Source organism: Perna viridis, chromosome 6, assembly GCF_037379345.1.
Source record: "Perna viridis isolate PV_CMFRI_1.1 ecotype Kerala chromosome 6, ASM3737934v1, whole genome shotgun sequence".
NCBI lineage: Eukaryota > Metazoa > Mollusca > Bivalvia > Mytilida > Mytilidae > Perna > Perna viridis.
Window position 1 is genome coordinate 2,883,552 of NC_142450.1, and position 14,367 is coordinate 2,897,918.

The 14,367-nt window shown below is 32.7% G+C and overlaps 1 long non-coding RNA gene across 1 annotated transcript; it reads left to right on the top strand.

Moving 5' to 3' along the window:
- The first annotated feature begins 9,551 nt into the window (after positions 1–9,551).
- LOC148613219 (uncharacterized) lies at positions 9,552–11,490 on the top strand. The gene is made up of 3 exons (XR_015923294.1): positions 9,552–9,975; positions 10,440–10,494; positions 11,119–11,490. It is a non-coding gene; the product is annotated as an uncharacterized LOC148613219 (long non-coding RNA).
- The last annotated feature ends 2,877 nt before the right edge of the window (positions 11,491–14,367 follow it).

Sequence of the window (14,367 nt, forward strand, 5' to 3'; positions counted from 1 at the left end):
CCACAAACCCAAATGGAAGGACGGACGGACGCTGTAGCTTAAAAAAATTACAGAATCAGACGCGAACTTCTAATGAATCGTGCTCGAAATTTAGCATGAATCAACCAGAAAAGCACAGACAAAAAAAAAGTATATGAGCAACCCGTACTCAACCAAAAACAAATTCAAAACAAATTTTATTTTATACCATTGATAGATTAATTTAATTTCAATGATATAATTGTTAATTGCGAATCAAGTAAAACTAGAGGTAAGCCTGTTTTCAATATATGTACAAATGTATAAACATATATATAATACAAAATCTAAAAGGTCTAGCCCAAATACTGCAGGAGGAGATGTCCGGACAAACTTTCTTCACGTGTCTATCCGCGTTTTTGAGACGAAGTCAAATTAAACAGGCCTATGGGATCCAAGAGAAAATCTGACTGGACGGAATGCTCATATGGAGCGGACATTCTGGATATCTCTCTTAAGGTGTTACAATCGGAACTAGTCGGTCATTTCCGCTACACAAAAAATAACCTCGGATACAGAAAGGAGAATTTCTTCTTTAAACAATTGCCGGAATTGTAGTCTTACGCGATTCAAAGTAGTTCTATCCACCAGGTGGCGCTACAATTTTTGGTTAGATATCACCAGGAGTAAAGACCAATAACTCTGTCGAGAATTTTGACGCGAAGCGAGGAGCTACGGAAAAAAGTAATGGTAAAATTTTCAACCAGTAAAACTATAATTTTAGAATCTGATCAATCAAATTCCGGAAAGATTCTTCAGCCTACTGCCTCCGAGGTTTTTCTTCCGTGTAAGTTTAACGAGAAGTTACAATTGTTGGTGTCTTGGTTACCGGGACTACATTCCATTAGCTACTACCCATACACTGTCACGAGATGGTACATGTATATTTGTATATGTGTAACATACTGAATATTGCGATCGGGAATCAGTCTAGTGTTGAATAGCTAGAAAGATCTACCATCGTGGCATGTTGGATACGAAAAAAAAACATACGAATTTAAATAATTATTGATGACCATATAATAAACACTTTTTAGGGAGAAAATTCGAAAACAGACGTTACGCAATAAGGCTTTCTGTGCATCTGTGTTTGACTGGCGCGCCAAAAATCAAAACGGAAAATTGGTCACTTGTAAACACAGTTATTAGTACTTGTAAAATCCATACGAGAAGTTGATAAAGATAAACTTGACAGTAATATAGACCCTGACATTTTGTTGAAATATTTTACAGAGTTCTGCTCAACATCAGAAAAACAGACATACAATAAGGTTTAGCACATTGAAGAAAAAATTAATAATCTTCAGAAAAATCCAGGGACCTGCTCAAAACATAATAAAGATATTACTTGATCAGAACTGCAAACAAGTTTCTCAAAGCTCAAAACATCCAAAAGCCTTGGTTTCTCTTCTCTGAGCTTCTTAGATCATTGACTTTTCGATTTTAAATCTTGTCACTATCCACAATCAAAGTACTCACGTACTGAATCAATGTATATCGTTCTTTAAATTTTTATGCCCCAAATAATCCTTAAATGGCAAAAATAGAGGATAAAAAGAAAGTATGGGGAATGAATCCAAAGACATCTAAACACAAGCTTATTGCTGTAAATGGTATATTATTGAACTCTTAGATTTATTTTTAAATTTACCATTCTGATTACGAAGAGCATTACATAACACACCAAATTCATGATGCAACGTAGCAGTGCACCAGTTTGAATAAAATTCAGGTTCAGTGTCGTTTTACATCGAACACAAAACTCTCCGACATACTGCGTAATTGAATAACAAACTACTAGTTGGCCTATCCCGGTTTCTAAATTTTCATGTCGAAATTAATTTATTGATCTCCATGCTGAAACCATCTGTCAAATCATTTAAACTTAAGCCATAATCATTGAATCATATCCTTAGATAAATGTGCTCTCAACTAGCTACATTCCTCAGTTGATAAGCTTTACATATGTACCTCAAGTGCTAAATTATTGCAGATACACCTATGTGTCATTCAAATAGCTTAGTTTCTTAGGCGCCTAGTCCCAGACATACGTACATAAACACCAAAGACTTAGAATATAATTTCAGCAATTATGTTTGGTGCAGAAAACACTAGTCGTGCACTTTACTTTTAAAGCCCTGGTGTAGATGTAGCTCTATGATTTTTACACATGGCCAAAAAGAGCCAAACAGAATGATAATTACAAGAAGCAATATAACCAGACCACAGGCTGGCACCATTCCCACGAAATGGTTCACCGAAATTTTTATGTCATTTTCCAAGCAAAGTTTCATTTAAAATTTTTAATGTCCTTGCTTTCGATGTCACGAGGCGGTAATCCTACTAAAAAAATACACGATACAGTGAGTGATACATCGAGATGATTTCGGTGATTATGCTACCCTTTTGTAAGCAAGTTGCCAAAAAAAATGAGCGCAAATAATAAATGGAACCCATTTTTAAGTCGCTAAGATTGTTAGCGACTTCTTGCACTCGTAGTTTCAGTACTTTATATTTGCATATGATTTGCATAATTATATATTTTATACGCCACGTTATGCTTCAGATCTGTACAGTGTTTACTGTCATATCGTCTTAGTTCTAGATTCATACGAGATAAAAATGTACCTCTTAAATATCATGCACGTGTACATGTGTTCTACGTGAGTTTCTTGCTTGTATGAGAACGGAAAGTTTACATGAAATGATCGGTTAGCATTGAACATTACCTTGTATTGAAAGCAATGACTCTCTTAAAGGGCAGATTTTTTTCTCTCGTGGTTAAAGACAATTCCAAAAGTTTGACTGTCTACTGAAAGTGGTTCTTGTAATAAGACAACTATTTACGGTCTTGAGATAGCTAATCTGAATGACAGCACATCTATAAATGTAACATGCATATCACATGTTTTGCTTATATCTATATGAGACATGAATTCTTATGTATCATTCACGATATCTTTAATGAATTCCATGCCCATAGAAACCCATGCATGATTTGTAAAAGATCCGTTGTAGTACTCAATCTTGACTTGGGGATTAACCAAAGACATTCTTAAAGCTTTGATCGGCGGAAATGATTCTAAGTGATTTTAATGACGATAATATTTGGATATAAAAAGAGGTAGTTTAAAATTAAGGTTCTGTCGTCCGTGCGAAACCCGACAAAGTAGTCAAGGACGTTTAAAAAAATCACTCAGTCAATCAATATTCTCTAGTGAGCATCTAATGTATAAACTATCTTTAAGATTACAAAATGTAAAAAGGCCTCTGGGACATGTTTTTAATTAGCATTAATATCGTTAAAAAATCGATTGACCCACATGATTCTGGATGCTATGAGCTGATGTTCAAAGTTTAGAGCATTTAGTCCTCCATGTTTTATAGGCAGTTGAAAAGAAAATCTTTGGTGTTCTTTCGAATCATGTTTACATATTCTAAAGCTACATTATTTGAACCTATCACATGAATAAGTTTGGGTATAGTTAATGATTTTAAGACTGTTATCTATCCTAAAAGGTGAGAGGTGTCTTGTGTTTCAACATTTTATAATATTGTTCATCTTTTCTATACCCGGGTCTAAGTTTTCTATGAATCATTATCAATAGCATCATAAAATCAATCTAATGTTTTAAAGATCTGGTCCATTTAATTTGCAGTGATCCTTCTTTATTAAATATATCTCTTCCAATCCACACTGCATGAGTGCTCGTTAGTTTCATCTTAAGTCCAGATATAAATTAATTCAAAAATCTCTCTTGCTGTATGTTCCTTAGAAAGCAGGGGGTGTCATCAGCAAGTTGTGAATACTGATTTCAGCATCAACTGTGTTATTGCCAAATATGGATTCATCATTCCTGTTTAAATAGCAAGAATCTCAGCAGCAAAAAAAAATAGGACAGGAGAAAGCGGACATCCTTGTCTCACTTCTTTTTATTTGAGAAAGCGGTTGAGCTGTGTCCATTATTTACGACACAGCTATAGCTGGAAATATCGATGCACAAAAGTTTAACCCCGTCATAAAAAATAAAATATAATGAAGTCATTTGAAGAAAGCTCCGTTTAACGGGGTCGACGGCTTTTTCAAAATCATTTTATAAGATGGGACCAGGATTTCCATATAGTTGAGTATAAAAATATGATGTCTCCAATAAGACGATAGCTGTATGCTACACATGTACATGTATAAAGCAATCAGCTACAAATCGTGTTTGTTCAGGATTGATAAGGGAAGGCAAGCGAGGCTTCATCCTATGTGCGTTTTTTGTAATCTACATTCAAAAGTGATAATAGATGCTAATTGTTAAGATGAGCTCTATCTTTATATTTCTTAACAACCAAAGCTAGTACCCGCCCCCCTCCTTTTTGATCAGTGAAGAGAGATCCAGTAACAAAGGATTATTCAAAACTTTTGATTACATATTAATTTATATTAACTTAACCGAAAAAAAAATAAATAACTATGCAGTGAGTCTATCTCTTCCGGGATTTTTATTGATATTAAGATTTTTCAACCTTTCAGACATTCTAATTTTGATATGGTTGCATCAAATGTGTTTTAACATCTTTACAAATGTAAGAATTGCGTTATTGATGAAGAAATTTTCTAGAACATCCGACTCATTTATATTTGTAGTAGAGTAGAGTTTAGATTATGATTGCCTTTCGGCTTCTGAAATATTTGCAGATGAGGTGACATCTTTTCCTTCAATGCACAATTTTGTAATGCACTTAATTTTAAAGTAACGCTTTTCTAAAACTAGACAATATTTTGTCAGTTTCGCAAAGCCATTACAGTGTTCTGCGTGTGCAAGAATGATAGATCCTCTAGTTTTTCTATCTATTGTTTCTTCTATTTTTTCTTAACTTCCTCAATCTCGTTTAAAACTAAGATTATTTCACTAGTATTAGTACGTGGGCTGCGATGAACCCCGAGCAACCCTTCCCACCATTCATCAAACCAAAAATACAATTTTCAGCTACCTCTATACTTCCGATTTACTAATCTTTTGGTCGCTAAAAATATAATGAAGCATTTTTATGTTTTGGCTACATTTTATACCTCGTTGAGACAAACGTCCATTTTTTACCTTTTTTTTCAGTCATCGAATTTCTTCCTTCTACAAAACGAAGTAAATTAACGTATATAGGTATCAACATGTAGCCCAATGTCTCAGTTTTACAATGGTATCAAGGGAGTTGCAATAATACTTAGGGTTGTGGAGTAAGATAGAAATGTTGTACCCATTTCTTACCGAAAAATCTCTCATATAAATTGACATAACCAAAACTAAAATTCTAGGCATTCATAAGGTAATGACGCACACAGCATATCTGATCAATACAGGCGCTTTGACTATCATTTTTGTAGCTGTAATTACTATAAAATCGTAAAAAGGGGAATTTGCAAAATTTCAGAATTTCTTCTAAATTTCCTTTTAATGTCATTTTTTTCAGAATGCCCTAGTACAAACAAGCTTTTGTGTGAAATATTACATTTATATTTAGCTTTCAAATGAGCCCAAGTAATTAATATTTGAACTGTTCAAAGTCAGGGTAGGTGAAAATTGCCATCCCTACCCATGAACCAAAATGTTATTTTGCATACAAACGATGTACAATAGGTAGACATGTTAGATACTATTGTTTTGATTACCTCTGTATTCAACATACCTCGTCATTTCTGGGGCTTATTTTTTAGTTTCATTGTGACAGTAATGAGTTTTTCATAAAGGGGGAATTTTCGGAACTCCTTATTTTCTTCCCTTTCACCAGTAATTCGCATTTTGTTTTCAAATACCTTACTTCAAACAAGCTTTAATTTGTATATTACAATTGTATCGTGTAATAGCTTCCTAATGCGCCAAAGTTATAAATATGTGAATTCCAATTAGGTGAAAGAGTAATCAAGGGAACCACGGTTATAGCGGTAATCAAAAGTATGTAATCCAGGGACAAAAAACCAGACATGGAAAACAAACATACACAACAAGGAACATAAAGTAACTAAAATCATACAAACAAAGTAACAAAAGCAATTGAGCAACTCGGACTCCACTAAAAACTGGGAGCATGGACCAGGTGCACCGGTAGGGTAAGCGTCCTCTGCTTTTCTAGAAACACCCGCCGAGTTGCTCATAAAAAGTCAAGTCCGGGGTAGACAAACGAGAAAAGGAAAACTATGACACGTTGAATAAATCAGTTTTCAAGGTGCTGATGGGTACACCATAACGATCCACATGTTCATGATGACGACCATAAAACTTCTGTAGTGATGACTTCAATCTTGTAGCAACATAACCCTGTTCCAGAAGCCTATTGGTTAGAGTTCTAGCGCGATACAAAAAGTCTGCGTAGTTTCGGCAAGCTCTGGCATAACGTATGAGTTATGATATGAACACTCCATACGCACGTGCTGAAGGGATGTTGCCACAGATGGAAGGAAAGTTGACAAATTCTGAATGAAAAGTCATCACGTTTGTCGTAAAGTTTGGTCAATAGTTTTCCTTTACCATTGATTTCTAAGTGTAGGTCAAGATACGAGGCCGACTTCACAGTGTCTGTAGTATCCTTCATCTCAAGTTCTTTGGGGTAGATGCGATGTATCAAATCCCCGAAATTAGGATTGTTTAAAGATAATACGTCATCTATATATAGCGGAAACTGAGATTAATGGATCTAGCCAAACGATATTTTTCTTCCGATCAGATCAGCTATAAAGTCAGCCTCATAAGAGTGAAGGAATAGGTCAGCAAGTAAAGGAGCACAATTTGTTCCCATTGGAATGCCGACCGTTTGTTGAAAAACACGTCCACCACACTGGACAAATATGTTGTCGATTAAAAATTCCAGCATTTCGTAAACATCTTCTTCTGTATATTTAGAAGATGATTTGGAATTATTTCTTACAAAGTATGAGGAATCTCTACCAATAACTATATATTTGTATCTATGTGTACCAAATTTCGGAAAAAACAACGATGTATAATGGTTTTAAGTCGGGATTTTCATTGAGTATGGGGAACAGAAGTATACAGTGTTGAAAAATCATAGGTTTTAAAATTTAATTAATGCTATTACTATTACTTAGGATTTAGGATTGCCACTCCTACCCATGAAAAAAATACATTAACATGAAACCAAATGTTAATTTTTTTTAGCATAATATAATCAATGTAAAAAGAAATGTTGGGTATTAATGAACTCATGAATCGTTACGGTGTATGAGTAAATAACTTGTCTTAAAACTGCATCCTCACTGCATATGTAAGACATAATATATACTATCTGGATGAAATATTATCCTACAGAAATAATTTCACATAATTTTTTTTTCGGAGAATTTTATTTCCCTATGAAATATTTTCCACATCGTTATGGTATTTAAATATGCATCATGAGAACCGATTTGTCTGATGTGTCATCATTTTTCTTTCCTACCGGGGAAGCGAGTGTTTCTAGAAAACAGAGGACGATACTGGTACCTAAAGGAATTACCAGGGATATGCAGGTACGAGTATCGTATTGCATATCCCTGAGCGGGTGGATGCTATTAAAATATAGTGCATTTTCTTTTTGCTTTTTTCCTCTCTAAAAACTAATGTTTTGTCAAAAGACATGAACAATGACTTAAAAAATAGAACAAACATCACACCGTAAGATGAAGAACTTTTTTAAAAGAAAATCTAACATAATATCATAAAAATGTTCCACTGAAAAGGTTGGTTTGGTGAGTGCAAAACGAAAGTGAAAGTAGGGAAAATGGCTATTTATAGTTCAAGACTACTTTACTGTCCAACCTTCGTGGACTCACCCTATTTTCTTTGCGGGAAACTATTTTTTCACATGTCCTTAGAAATGCTACATAAGTGAAAGTTTTATTGAATCAATTTACATATTTTTTTTTTAATCCTAAAAATATGCACTTCACTATAGAAGTCTATGGGAAAATTAATACGATACTGAGACCTAGTAAGCCAGTTTTTCAAGTAAAGTTGGATATTCAGCAAGTGGTCTTTACCAGCTGAAAAAGTAGTATCGCAATGCGGGTAACAATTTTAAGATGAATTAGCCAACTTTTGAACCTGATTTTTTTATGGTAGCTCTGGTTTTTTGCATTTATGGTTAATCTTTACCAAATTTGGAAATGCATTTTGTTTTCATGAATTTGTAGGATATCAGTTGAATAAAATTATTATCTTGACTATTTATGATGAGCATATCTATATTCAGGTAACCTAAAGCAAGTAATACTCCTGCATAAAGGATAGTTTTCAAGTTACAACACATTTTAAGTATGTGGTTAGAACTTGAAAATAGTCATTTTCCATACATTGCCTCTTATATATGAAAAAATGAATATTTTTTTTTATTTTTTGTTTTTCTTTCAAATAAATAGCTAAAATGAGTTGCCATATAACTGTGGTTGATTTAAACACAGAAATGTCACAAAAGTCATCAGCCAATTTTTTAGTGGACTTTTTTTAGTGGTTCAAATGGACAGATTCTAATGCGGCAAGAAAAATAATGGTGTTTTTTCATATAAAAACTGAATTTTTTCAAAAAGTATCTAAAGCAGACAATTGTTATTATAATATTTATACCAGTAAACTGTATTTCTTGCATCACAGCTATCTGTTTTAAAGAAAAAGTCCCTTTCCTGTCATATTGAGGTCCATTTGTATCTGCCTGGGGTACCAAAATGGCTTAAAATCTGTATTTTCTGCATATGAAAAGGTATATTTTTTTAAACTATGATATTGGTATAATTTTTTTCTGGATTTATTATAATTGAAATGACCATATCTATAGTTTAAAACAGTTGGTTGTACGGGTCATTATACTTTACTTTAAACAAGAGGCTCCCTTGAGTTAAAGACAAAAAAGGAGGTTCAGATATTAATATTTCCATATATGGAACTCACAAGTGGGGATTAAATAATGATTTGGAACTCATAGTACAGCTCATGTATCTACCATGTCAGAATAAACCACAAAGTTGCTTAGTTTGATTAATGCAGCAGCTTTTTATCAAAAGTAATATTTTCTGGCTAACATTGAGATTTTAGTCTTATGCCTGGAATAGGGTACCTATATAAGAATTTTTATAGAAAACTCATGTTTGTAGCAGGGCAATGATATTCTGAATTTTCAGTATGAAAATGAATACTCTAGCAGAAAAACAACAACTTTTATGATTATATTGAAATGTTTATTAGTAATAGGTACCAGTATCGTATTGCATATTCCTGAGCGGGTGTACGTTAGAACATGGATGCTATAAAAATATAGTGCATTTTCTTTTTGCCTCTCTACAAACTAATGTTTTGTCAAAAGACATGACCAATAACTTAAAAAATAGAACAAACATCACACTGTGAGATGAAGACCTTTTTTAAAAAGAAAATCTAACATAATATCATAAAAATGTTCCATTGAAAAGGTTGGTTTGGTGAGTGCAAAACGAAAGTGAAAGTAGCGAAAATGGCTATTTATAGTTCAAGACTACTTTACTGTCCAATCTTCGTGGACTCACGGTGACTGGCACTCACCCTATTTTCTTTGCGGGAAATTATTTTTTCACATGTCCTTAGAAATGCTACATAAGTGAAAGTTTTATTGAATCAATTTACATATTTTTTAAAAAATCCAAAAAATATGCACTTCACTATAGAAGTCTGTGGGGAAAATTAATACGATACTGAGACCTGCAACCCAGGATACCAAGATGGCGGATCGATAAATAGGTGCAGGGGGCTCAATCTTCCGGTTGCCGCCATGTTAAAAATTTATATATGACTTTAAGATTTTAAACACAACTTTTTCAAAGTGTAATTTCTAGCGATCGAATGGACAGATTTACGTGAAATTGTGATATATCGATTTAAAAAGTTGTAAATTTTGGATTTTTTATAAGGAGATACACAAATTCGGTAGATATATAAAGAAATTAACCAGGTAAGTGGAAAAGCCATGTTTATTATTGTCCTGGTAAAACCGAGCCTTGGTTTTATGAAAAAAAGTTGATTTTGCCCATTTGAACCTAATGTTTTCATAATTATGATAAGATTTTACAATGATTTATCATCATTTATGATATTTATTTGCATTTTAGAGAAATTTTATTAATCTAGCTCACATTTACAGCTCATTATACACATGGCTAGTTTGTTGTTCATATTTTGCTAGTCCGCCATTTCTTACATATGTGTTTTTAGGAACCGCCCATTGAAATACATAATGTATGAGATGCTGCGGTCGTAAACAAGATTAATTTCATCAACGATATTAATTTGCTTAATATTGATGCAGTTACTAAGATAGAAATTTAATCATGAAAAGCAGTATTATGAAATTAACATTCGTTTACAAAATGTACATTTATTTCAAACACATTACCAGTCAAGTTTTCTTAATTACAGTACTAAAAAGATGCTTAGAAACTACAGTACTACAAACCAAAAATAACAGACAACAGTAAGTCAGAAATACATTGTATCATTTGCACTTTACATGTATGTGTATGTGTGTGTGTGGTTTTTTGTGGGGGGGAGGTATGCTTAAAAATGAAATAAAGAAGAAACATTGAAATATTCACGTTATGAAACAAAAAAAAACGGATCAATGATTGTCCTAATAAAATTGTTAAAATAATAAAGGCAGGACCTTTTTTTCACAAAATAGTAAGGCAGGATAGTTTACAAATGTAGCTCTTCCCATAGAGATCAAATGTTTGTTCCTTTTTTATTTTAATTTATTTCCTTTAACCATTCAATTTTACAATGATTTACAGAACAAGAGGAATCGAACCTCCTACTCATTGCTAAATATGACATGAGTCCACCAGGAAACTGTCATTAAACATGTATTTTCTACTTAACAATGTATTGAATACATACTGAAGTTGCATTATAAAACACAATCAAGTGCGGTATCACAGCTGTTACCATCCTTTTCAATCAGGTCTTAACAAAATAGTACAAGTACATTGTACATGCAATTTATAATCATATATAGATATTATAAGCTTACAATTATGAAAAGCTTTCAATTTTTATATGTATTACATGTATATTGATACTGGTTTGTTTTAATTTTCAGCATCCTAAGCAGTGTGAATTGAGTTAATAGACAATGCACATGTATATGAAGCAGAAGGAAACATGACTTGCATGTCAATTATTCAACTGATTTGACCCATTTCAACAGCATATTGGACACACAATGACTTAAATTCAGTAAATGTTTAGTATGGGAGAATCAACACATTATATTTTGAGCATGAGGAAGGCGCAGATTAAATATTACATGTATTTACCTATTTTCAGGGGAAAGTATCTGTCCAAGACTGACACTTAATATAAAAATGTAAAACAATACAGTTGTAAAAGTTTTCAGTATCTGCTATAAGGCATATTATGGTAAAATGTGATACATTGTACATGTATAATAAAAGAAAATTGAATACATTAAGTATGTTCTTGTTTCTTATATGTGGCAAAGCCCAGTGGAAATTTCATTTTTCTGTTATCGGGTACATTTACTATATACATTTGTGCATGCATATACAGTATGCATTAAGGTGTCTATCTCTTTTTTTTCCACTTGTGTTTACACATTAAGCCAACACAATGGAGAATCCAATTAAACCATACTTTTAAATTTAAATGTAACCATTACTGTGAACAAGGATTTATATATAACTATGTGCTGTGAACACAAATTTTGCATAACCAACCAGTTTATTACTTAAAGCAGTCTTCTAGGATTCCTATTCCTGTTACCCAGGGCAAGTGAAATTTGGGTCAGGGAAAGTTAGGTACTTGGTTACACTTACCCATGGCAAGTTGAAAACTTCATATGCTGTAAGGATTTGTTTTGTTAGGAAAGCAGTCATTGACTGTGGGAATGTTGATTTTATATGGATTTTTCCCAAGGAAACCTCAATTTTTGAAAAATCCTAGAACACTGGACTTAGTACATGTACATTTGTACATATTGGTTTGACCTAGGAATGATATATGTGGTCGGCAGTTTAGAAAATAGAAAATGAAGAAGTTTGACATTTTAAGTTAATAATAACATAAGTCCAAGAAGCCATGCAGTCAACAGAGGCTAATTTTGGTATCATTATCGCCTGCACTTGTGACTTTAGTGTTACAGGAGTGACATACAGGCTTCTCTAATTAAAGTACATTATTTTTCATTATTGCCAAATGTTACATTAAAAATAAAAATGTAGCATTATACCATTGCGAATATCAGGGATATGTGTATCTGGACTTACCTTATATTACTGTACTGCAAATTGTACAGTATGAAAAATTAATATGGATGGTTTTTAACATCACGAAAGTGAACTGCTATATGTACAAAACATGTATGCAAGGTTTTTTTTTTATAGTTGCAACCTCTGTAAAGTCTACTTAAAACCTTGTGATCCCTTGTTAACATGAATTTTCAGATGAGTCTGTACCCTCATTGTGTAACAGACCTAATTAAGATTACAATGTAAGTAAGTTGCCACATTTTGATCATTTTAATCAAAAATCTTGAAATTTACAAAACAAATCTTAGCACACCTTCCAGGAGGAAGCATGCAATATCAAGACTCATTATCGTCAGTCATCACATATACGATTGATCATGTCGAATAGGTAGGTGTAGAATGGCGAGGTAAAAGTGTGATTTCTCTTAACTCCATGCATATATCAGGCTCATTTTGGGAACGGAAATTTATATGTGCCTACAGATTCTGACTATTCATTTTTCATAGCTGTACAATGAAGCATATTACCAAAATCAACAGTTGAAATTTTGGTTATAATGGGGAGTAACAGAGAGTTCCAACGACAAATTTTGTCGGAAAAGAAATTTAGGAATAATATTGAATATCTTCGTATAATTTCACTTTCGTGACAATATCTTTGGCTTCTTTACTGTACAGAAATATGCTACTACTTAATTTTGTCGTTTTAAAACCATCAGTAAAGATCAATATATTTTGTGTTTGTTTACAAATTGCCCACCCCTTTATTTGTGTGGCAATGAATGCCTTCAGCTCAGACAGAGTCTTAGTGGTCGTGAATGAATTACTTTGAACAATTAATGTAAAAATCATAATGTTATAGTTATATTATTTACATTTATATGGGCAATATATTTTTTGATTTTCAGTAAATTGTTTTAAGTGTCAAATCATGTAGTACTACTGATAATTTTGCATATCAAAATATTGCATAATACCATTTGATATGTTCACATTGAATTTAAAGGTATTGTTAATAAATCCAGTTGAACGAACAGGATTACTACTCCATTACTTGCTGTTTAAGTGATTAAATCAATTGGACATAGTTCCATGATGTAGAATGAAGCATACTGATGTATCTGAATGTAGATATGTAAGGTTGAATAATCTTATACTTTTTATTGATTAAACTAATGTTCTGTGTTTCAGATCTTATGTGGAGGAAGATAAATTTTGGAATTAACTCGCCATAAATATATATTTATGAATGAATTTTAGCCCGGTCAATGACTATATTAGACATGACAAGTATTATTTGACAGATCCTGTGATATGAATCTTTTTGTAGTCATGAGACTTATTTTAAAGCAAACAAAAAAAAAATCTTTTTAAAAACTACAAGAGTTTATTATAAAAGGAAAATAATCCAGTCGACTTCATGTATTATTTTAAAAATCTCCAGTTGTTGAAGTACTTTTAGGAAAACCACTGATACCAATCGAAATCGACACATGCAATTTCATGAGACAATAACACGTTCATGTTATGCAATGCCTTGGAAAGCGTAATTTACTCCTGAGTTCCGTGGCAAACGCTAATGCAGAAAGCATCTGATAAAACTTACATATATACTATGTATATGCATCATTTAACCTGTGTACTCTTCAATGTTGTGTTTTTTTGCCATGTTGACTTTCTGATTACATCTTTAGTTTGTATTTGATTGTTTAAGGTATTGGCATTATATCTTAATGAGGAAATAAAGACACGAACGAATAACAAAGGAAAAGAGCATACTACATAAACCGAAACAGAAACAAATTGTGCTCACAAAACAATTGAAAAATCTAGTAGTCTTCAAGATGTACACCTAAAACTGTTAGCATATTCTTGACAACTTCTCAATAAAGATGTCATTGATTTTTACCCATATTGGTCCTGTTAAAGCCAAAATACCCAAATCATGGACTCCGTGGAATTCAGAGGTTGGATATAGCTTTATTCAGAGACTATATAATACTTACTATTAGGAATATAAAGTCCATGTCTTATTGGGTTAAACATGCATGCAACTGAGTTCCAAAATTAGTGTAAAAGTT